Here is a 9,646-nt window from a genome sequence, read left to right on the forward strand (position 1 = left end):
GGGTTTGTACGGGGAGAAGGGTGCAACAATGAATGAATGGAATTCCAAAATCTCTGTAGATGTTCATTGAAATGAAAAATAAACTAAATTAATAAAAAAATTTTAAAAATATGGAAAACTTCTCAAATTTGCATGTCTTCCTTGTGCGGGGGCCATGCTAATTTTCTCTGTAATTCCAATTTTAGAATATGTGCTCCCACAGCCAGTTCAATCTGTAACATGTTCCTGTATTGTTTCTTCTTAATAGAATGTCTTTTTGTAGATTAAAAATTTTGGAAGAATGGCCTTATTGTTAGGTGCTGTAGTATCAACTATGACTCAGTGAACAGCAGATCAAAATCTTGCTCTCGCTTGATTCATCTTTACAATCTACAACATGCTCAAGTCCATTGTTGTAATTACTGTGTCAGTTTATCTATTTGAGGGTCGCCATCACTTTTAGTGACCCTACACTTTCCCAATAATGATGTATGGGTTGGTTGGTTTTTCTGTTTGCTTGTTTAGTATTATTCCCTTCTGAAATTTTTCAGCATCTATCAATTCTTTCTGGTACAGTGACTCTGTATATTCTCTTCGTCTTGCTTTGAGGTTTTCTGAGTCTTCCAATATATTTCCCATCGCATCTTTCATTATTGTGACACAAGACTTAATTTTTTTCCCCCCTCAGCTCTTTTTGCTTGAGAAATGCAAAGCAAGTTCTTCCCTTTTTAATCTCCAATTCCAGGTCTCTGCACATTTTATTGTAATACTTTGCTTTATTCCCCCGAGCTACCCTTTCAAATAGTTTTTCAGCTTTTTCACTTAGACATGTTTTTCTTTAGGGTTGGCTTCTTGATGTTCCCGTGCAATCTTTAGAGTCTCTTCAGATATTGATTTCAATTCTTTTTTTCCTCCTCTGTTTTTACTGTTTTGCTTTCTTCATAGATGATATTCTTGTTATCATCCCACAGTATATCTGGATTTCTACCACTGATGTTCAATGCCTCAAACCTATTCTTAAGATGATCATGAGATTCAGATGGAATAGACTCAAGAGCATACATTGGTTCCTGTGGACTTATATTTTATTTTTTTCAGACTCAACTTGAGTAATTGATGACCCTCAGTCTGCCTTGGCCTAGTTTTGACTGCCATTGTTGAGCTTTTCCAACGATTTCTTCCACAAATGTAGTCAATCCACTTGTAAATCATATTTTGTGTCTTTTAGAAAAAGTATTTGCAATGAATAAATAATTTTAAATACAAATTCAATCATTATATTCCCAGCTTCATTTCTATCACTAACTCCATAGTTTTCAACTACTGTTCCTTTTTCTCTGTTTCCTACTTATGCATTCCAGTCACTAATTACTATTAATGCATTCTAATTGCAGGTTTGGTCAATTTCTGACTGTAAAATTTGCTAAAAATTCTCAATTTATTCCTCTTTGGTTCTAGATGTAGAAACATGTATTTGAATAATAGTCATGTTAACAGGTCTTCCTTGTAATGTGTATGGATATTAATCTATCACTACAACATTGTATGACAGGGCAGAACTTGAAGTTGAGTCTTTGACTAGGAATGCAACACCATTCTTTTTCTGTTTTTATTCCCTGCATAGTATGTCATATGATTATTTGATTCTGAAAACTGTGGCTGACTCTTAGAAGAATGGGAATCCCAGAACAATTAATCATGCTAATGCTATACTTGGACCAAGAGGCAGTCGTCAGAACAGAACAGGGCAACACTGCATGGTTCAAAATTGAGAAGGGTGTATGCCAGGGATGTGTCCTATCTCCATACCTTTTCAACCTGTGTGCACAGCAAATTATCCAAGAAGCTGGGCTCTATGAGGAGAAGCGTGACACACCCCTGCTTGCTGAAACTGAGGAGGACCTCATGCACTTGCTGCAGAGGGTCAAGGACTGCAGCCTTCAGTATGGACTGAGGCTTAATGTCAAGAAGACAAAGATTCTCACCAATGGATCAATCGGTAGCATCAGGATGGATGGCGAAGAGATTGAGATTGTTCACAGCTTCAGTTTGCTCGGCTCCACAGTCAACACTCTTGGCACCAGCATCCAGGAAATAAAAAAATGTATTGCGATGGGAAAGTCTGCTCTTAGGGACCTCTCTAAAGTACTCAAGAGCCACAGTGTCTCTCTGGAGACTAAGGTGTGCCTGATACAGGCCATGGTCTTTGCAATCACTTGTTATGCATCAGAGAGTTGGACAATGACTAGGGAGGATAGAAGGAGAATTGACGCCTTTGAGCTGTGGTGCTGGAGAAGAGTATTGAATATTTCAAGGACTGCCAAGAAAACAAACAGATTCATCCTAGAGAGGGTTAAACCAGGCTACTCCTTGGAGACAAGGATTCTGGGGCTTTGTCTGACATACTTTGGACATATTGTAAGGAGAGACAGGTACTTGGAGAAGGACATCATGCTTGGGAGGGTAGAGGGACAGCGCAGGAGGGGAAGACCCTCTATTAGGTGGATTGATTCAGTGACTGGGGTAATCGGGATGGGTGTGTCAGAGGCAATGTGATTGGCTCAGGATAGAGCAGGGTTTAGGGCTGTTGTACATAGGGTCACTACGAGTCTCAAACAACTTGACAGCACATAACAACAACAACAACAAAGTGGGTCATGGTAAGATCCTAAGATCTTGTTTGGTTTTGTTTCAAATGCACATCTACTTGTGAGTATGCATATGATATTCTAAATTCCTAGGAATAGTGAGATCTTTCAAAGCCAAACATGCTGCAATATTATTTTTCAGATATCTCCCTAAGTTTTTCTGTTTGACTATTACATCCACAAACTGAAGTATTTTCCATAGACATGAGCAGCTATTATATTTTTCTCAAATATCTTTTTACCAATGCATTTCAATTAGTAATTCCAGCTATGAAAGAATTCTGAGTTAGGAAAAATAAAGATACACTCTTTAAGCTTTTTTTCCCCCAACACCTATAAGCCATGCCAAAATAAGCAACCACAATTCTGTTGTCAGTTATTTTTCGCTTAATCCTGAATACTTGTACTACTTTGCTTAAAGTATGACACTGAGGTAAGAAAGAATGAATGGGATCAAAGCAGGCTAAACTTTTGACTGGCCTTCATGTATACTCAGTTGTTTGTGGGGTTTTTTTTGTTTCAACTTTCTTCTTGAGTACACATTTCCTCCTACATACTGCAGCTATGTTTAGATTTATCTCTAGAATTTTGAGATTAAGTTTATTCTGAAAAACTATTGCCAGTTGGTCCATTGCTTTATGACTGAATATATGTTTAGATCTTCCTACTCTAACATTTTTGCAGATCTCTCTCTACTTATACCTATTTTTGTGTAAATCTGTAATTAGTTTAGTGTTAAAAGTTGACAGTTGACTTAGGCTAGGTTCTCCAGGGAAACAAAACTAATTATATGCATGTGTGTGTATATGGAGCTCTGGTACACACAAACATTTTCAGTTTTCAGAGGCAATAAATCACAGGGGAGGATATTGGCCATCCTTATCTCACATATGAGATATATAATGGTGCTGTTTTTGTTAAGTGCTGTCTAGTCACAGAGGTCACTCCTAGTGACCCTATGGAGGAAAGACCTGAACACTTATAGAACTTTCATCTATTCTCCAAGTTCATAGAGATAACAGAGGCAAGCTATTTCAGAAGTGGCTGCCACTTCTGCTTCCAAGCTTGTTTTAATTGGGAAGCTCCACCAAACACTGTCCATCATGGGTAACCATGATCTCATTGGCACATCAGTGTCACAGTGTTTAGCATCACAGCAAGTTACCCCTGTACAACAATGCACAGACCAGTGCTATACCACTTAGAAGAATGTTTGACAAAAACAAAACAAAACAAAACAAAAACCCAGCCCAACCCAAACCAAACCAAATAAAAAAACAAACAAACCAAAAACCCCACACCAATTTGAACCAGTTTGAACAAGTTTTATGGGTCATGTGCTTTTTCAGACTTGTGTTTGATGTGGAGTACTGCTCTTACCCCCTGGAGTGAGGCCTTTGGGGCTTGGCCTAGGATTTAAGGCAGGCAGTGGCTTAAAGCCCCAGAGGGGCTTATCTATTATATTATGATAATATATATTATAATAATATATTATATATATGTTGTTGCTCTTGTTAAGTGCCATCGAGTCGCAGGTGACTCATAGCGACCCTATGAAGGAGAGTCCTCGATGCTTGGGTGCCTTTCATCCTCTCTTCAGGTTCATAGGGTTTCCAGAGGCAAGCTATTATGGAAGTGGATGCCACTCCTCCTTCCAAGCTTGTTTAATCGGGGAGCTCCAGCCCACTCTCTGTCCACATTGGGTAACCAGCCATTAATGCATTTGACAAGTCCGTGTCACAGTGTTCAGCCTCACAGCAACCACAAGTGACCGCGGGATGGCAGCTTGTACACCAGGGCTGTAGGACCTAGAGGAATGTCTGAACAAAAACAATGAAAGACTGGCCTTCCCTGGCTCCTGGAAGGAGAGTTGCCTTTCTCCAGAGACTGCCACAACACAACACAACACAACACAACTCCCACGTACACAGCATCATGCTCTCTGGCCAAAGGATCACAGCCACCCTGGGTGGGGCAAACCTGGGCGATTATGGCCGTCTCCTCCCTCCTCTTCTTTTCCTTTTGGGCTTGAAGCCGCTGCTGCCTTCAACCCAAGACCAAACGTTGCTTCCCTGGTGTAATAGATATATAAGATATTAGAATGTTACATAATATAATACATACTATTATATTATTATATACCAGATATATAATATATAATCCATGGAGAAAGACAGTAAAAAGACAGGTAATTCAAACATACCAGAAACTCTGATGGAAACAAATAATCTCCTAACTTGTGAATTATAGCCTACGAAATCCTTTGGATGGTCAGCTATGCAATTTCTGTAAATGCAGAGATCTAGGTAAAGATTGAGGTAGAGATGTATATGGATAGATATACGAGATTTATTTCAAGGAAATTACTCACATGCTTGTAGAGACAAGTATCAGATCTGTAGATCATATCTCAAGAGAATCATCTTGAGGAGGTAGCATTTGAATCATCAGCAGGCTCACAGAGCCTTAGGAAGCTGAATTTAGAAGCCACTGACCTCACAGATGGACACATCCGAGGTAATTGTTGGGAAACAGGTTACAAACAGCTGACCTTGGATACTGGCTTGTCCAAACTTAACAAGTATGACATGTCATTGTTCAAGTCTGCAGGCTACCAGTCACATAGCAAGAAATAGAGATGAAAAACAAATGCAAATTTGTCATGGAGACTCTCAGCATAGATATTGTGTAAGACATACTCCTGAGAAGCCCTACCTTTAATCACATAAAGCTCATCATCTTCCTAGATTTTCTTTTAATCCTGCCTTATTAATGAGGTTAGAATTTAAACACATAGAACGGATACATTATACTGAGGATCATGACCACGTTGTCTTACAATATTAACTATAGTAAAAGGAACAACAACAAAATAAAAATGTTAAACTCTTCCATCTTTTCTGGAGGAGCAACTGGTATATTATATTCATACAGCCTACCTGTGGGTTGGTGGTATAACTCTTTATCCACTAGGAGGCAATGAGACATAAGTTTTTACCAGTGATTATCTCTAAAGGAGACAATTGTAATTGTGGCTTTGATCTTAAGAGAGGTGTGTGTGTGTGTGTGTGTAGTTGTTGTGTCCTGTGAGTCAGAATGGACCCAAAGCTGACCGTCCAGAGGGTTTTCAGAGGCTGTTAATCACATGGGAGGAGATTACCCATCCTTCTCCCAAAGACCAGCTGCTGACTTTGAATCAGGTATCTTAGGGATTTCAATGCAGATTCTGACCACAAACATTTCCTTTTATTTACTAAAAAAAAAAAAAAATCCTCTTTTTTTTTTTTTTAGAGTTCTGTCCAGAAATCGTGTTAGTCATAGAACAGAGTTTAGGCCTTTTGTACAAAACTGAAGCTGTGAACAATCTCAATCTCTTCACCATCCATCCTGAAGGTACCAATTGGTCCAGTGGTGAGAATCTTTGTCTTCTTGACTTTGAGCCTCAGTCCATATTGAAGGCTGCAGTCCTTGACCCTCTGCAGCAAGTGTATGAGGTCCTCCTCAGTTTCAGCATGCAGGGTTGTGTTATCTGCATAATGCAGACTATTAATAGATCTTCCACCAATCCTGACACCACACTTCTCCTCATAGAGTCCAGCCTCTCGGATAATCTACTCTGCATACAGGTTGAAAAGGTATGGAAATAGTACACATCTTTGGCGTACACTCTTCCCAATTTTGAACCATGCAGTGTTACTCTGCTTTGTTCTGATGACTGCCTCTTTGTCCAAGTATAGGTTTTTCATTAGCACGATTAAACGTTCTGGGATTCCCATTCTTCTCAGAGTCAGCCACAGTTTGTTATGATCCTCACAGTCAAACACCTTTGCATAATCAATGAAACACAGATACACATTCCTCTGGTATTCCGTGCTTTCAGCTAAGATCCATCTAACATCAGCTACAATATTTCTGGTACCACGATCCCTTCTAAATCCAGCCTGGACTTCTGGCAGTTCTCTGCTGATGGGCTGTTCCAGTCGTTTTTAGATAATCTTCAGTAGAATCTTGCTTGCATGTGAAACCAGTGATATTGTTCTGTAGTTTCCACACTCAGCTGGGTCGTCCTTCTTTGGGATGGGAACAAATATAGACCTCTTCCAGTCAGTTGGCCAAGTGGTTGTTCTCCAGATTTCTTGGCACAACTTGGTGAGCACATCCACGGCATCTGTTAGCTGAAATATGTCAGTTGGTATACCATCTATTCCTGGGGTCTTATTTTTTGCTATTTCCTTCAAAGCAGCTTGAACCTCTTCCTTCAGCACCATAGGATCTTGCTCAAATGTTATTTCATTAAATTCTTCTGTATCTGCCAATTCCTTTCGATACAATGACTCAGTATATTCCTTCCATCTTCTTTTAATACTTCCTGGATCATTTAACATTCTGCCTAAAACATCCTTGATTATAGCAACTCGAGGTTTGTATTTGTTCTTCAGTTCCTTGAGCTTAAGAAATGCTGAACGAATTTGGCCCTTTTGATTTTCCGACTCGAGCTCCTCGCACATTTCATTTTAATATTTTGCTTTGTCATCCCGTGCTGCCTTTTGGAACCTTCTGTTCAGCTCTTTAGTATCTTGAATTCTTCCTTCTGCTTTGGCTTCTCTATGCTCCAGTGCAATCTTCAGAGTTTCTTCTGACATCCATTTTCGTCTTTTCTTCCTCTTCTGTCTTTGTAATGACCGTTTGCACTCTTCCTGGATGACACATTTGACATCCTCCCACAACTCATCTGGCCTTCACTCATTAATGTTCAAGACCTCAAACCTGTTCCTGAGATGGTTCTGAAATTCAGGTGCGATGAACTCAAAGTCATATTTTGGCTCCTGTGGCTTCAGTTTAATTTTCATCAGCTTTGGCTTGAACTTATGTATGAGTAGTTCCACAATCAGCTCCTGGCCTAGTTTTCACAGACTCCAGATAAGGGGGGGCGGGGGAATAGTAAAAAAATAGGAGTTTTTTAAGTTAAAAGGAAATGTTTTGTTTTAAATTCAGAAACAATTTCAGCCACTTACCAGCATGTTTTATTTCATTTTGCAAGCAGTGTTATTTTTTATATTTGTATGCGAGATATTTAAATGGTAGTTTCTTAAAGTTCATTTATTTCAAGTATATTGTAAGTGCTGATTCTGCAATTATCACTAATTGGAGAATTTCCAACTTGCCTCAGTGTTGAGACTTTCATGATGTTGTCATTATTTCTCTCTTCTTTGTACTTCAAATTGGTGGAATGAAAAATAAACTAAATTAAAATTATCTTTCCAAATGCATAATTCTACAAGACAACTACTTTCTGTGCTTTACAGATGGTGCAAACTCAACAGTGACAGAACTTGCATATCAATAACTCTCTATGTGATTTGGTAAAACTTTATAAAGATTATTTGCAGCACTGAATTTGAGGGTTTATTCTTTAAATTTCAACTTTAAGTAAACGAGCTGATTATATCAAAATGTAAAAGTCACAATATACACATTTACTAGAGAGAAGACAATTACTTAAGGTTGCATTCTTCTTTTCACAATTCTACTTGTTTGTACAATGCAGCTTTTATGTTAATGAAGAGTAAAATCTTAAATGAGATAAAAAAATTATAATTCTTCTTTCACGATCTTCATGGAAATTTAAGTGAAAATAGACTATGGCGAGCAATGTGGCTAGTGGGTAAATTACCTGGTAAAGCGGTCCCTTAAAATAGTAAAGAATATTGTGGCTTGCTTTTATAGATTGCTAACTGTTGGCCTCAGACTTAGGATGACTCCATGCACAAAGAAAGAACATGCTCTATTGTCCACCACCATCCACATTATACATAACAGATTGGACTATTGTGCTCCATAGGATTTTTATTGGCTCACATTCAGAAGAAGAATATCACATCATCCTTCCTAGGTATATCTTAGTCTAGGAACTCCACTGAAAATTGTTCATCATAATAAGAGCCTCTCCACAGAGGGATTGCAGCTGCCTATGAAGTGTGTTGGCTGGAAATCAAGTTCAGATTTCACATATGGACAATGAGAATTCTATTAAATCAGCACTGTCTCACACTAAAAAACAGAATATATGTTGATGACTTTGAAATAGTTTGTATGAATGGTTTCAGGGTGGGAAACTAATGCAAATTACTGTGCTCTTTCTGAGATAATTTCTGGCTTTTTCTTATTATTTCAGGTTGGAACAGCATACAATCATGGTAAATATTGTATCAATTTGGGTAAGGTATGCTCTCCAGTTTTTGTGACTAACATGAAACTCATTGCTGTTCCATAATCTGAGCTAATATAACATGATGCAATCAACATTCGTAATGTTACCTATTGTAATGAATAAATAATTCATTTGCAAGTGGAGTTCTGAGAGATGTGGCTTCACAGTATAAATATTTATAATGGCAAAACATTTTCTTTCAAATATGTACTATTCTTATCACTGGAATTACACAACTTGAGATGCAAGCTTACATGATCCACCGGCCTGCCACCTGACCTAACGATTCTGGACTTGGCAGCTCCTCACAATCCCATACACGAGAAGATATCTCCAGACTGCCTATGAATTTTGGGGTTTACAGTGCCAAAAATGCATGGGTTACTCTTTGAAGGGTGGCCTAATGGTTAGGAGTTATACTGACAAACCAAAGGCATGTAGTTTGAACCCAGTAGCTGCTCCACAGGAGAAAGGTAGATGATCTCCTCTCATGCAATTTACTGCCTCTAAAAACTTACTGTGAGTGATCTAACTCAAGGGCACATAAAAAACAACTCTCCAACTACACACAAACACACACATATATCATGTACACACACACAACATGTATCAGCCTTAGTCTCATAGCTGTCAAGTTGAAACTGATTCATAAATGAACCTCTAATAGGCTTCTGTGGCTGTAAATCACATAAAAAGGATGGATTTATCTTTCTCACAAAATGTGACTAGTGGATCAGATAGGGACTTTGCATACAGATATGGGTATAGATGTAGATATAGACATTGCCATAGATATCCATATATAATT

The sequence above is a fragment of the Elephantulus edwardii genome, unplaced genomic scaffold (assembly GCF_000299155.1).
Source record: "Elephantulus edwardii isolate Elephantulus edwardi_28Jun2011 unplaced genomic scaffold, EleEdw1.0 scaffold00056, whole genome shotgun sequence".
Lineage (NCBI taxonomy): Eukaryota > Metazoa > Chordata > Mammalia > Macroscelidea > Macroscelididae > Elephantulus > Elephantulus edwardii.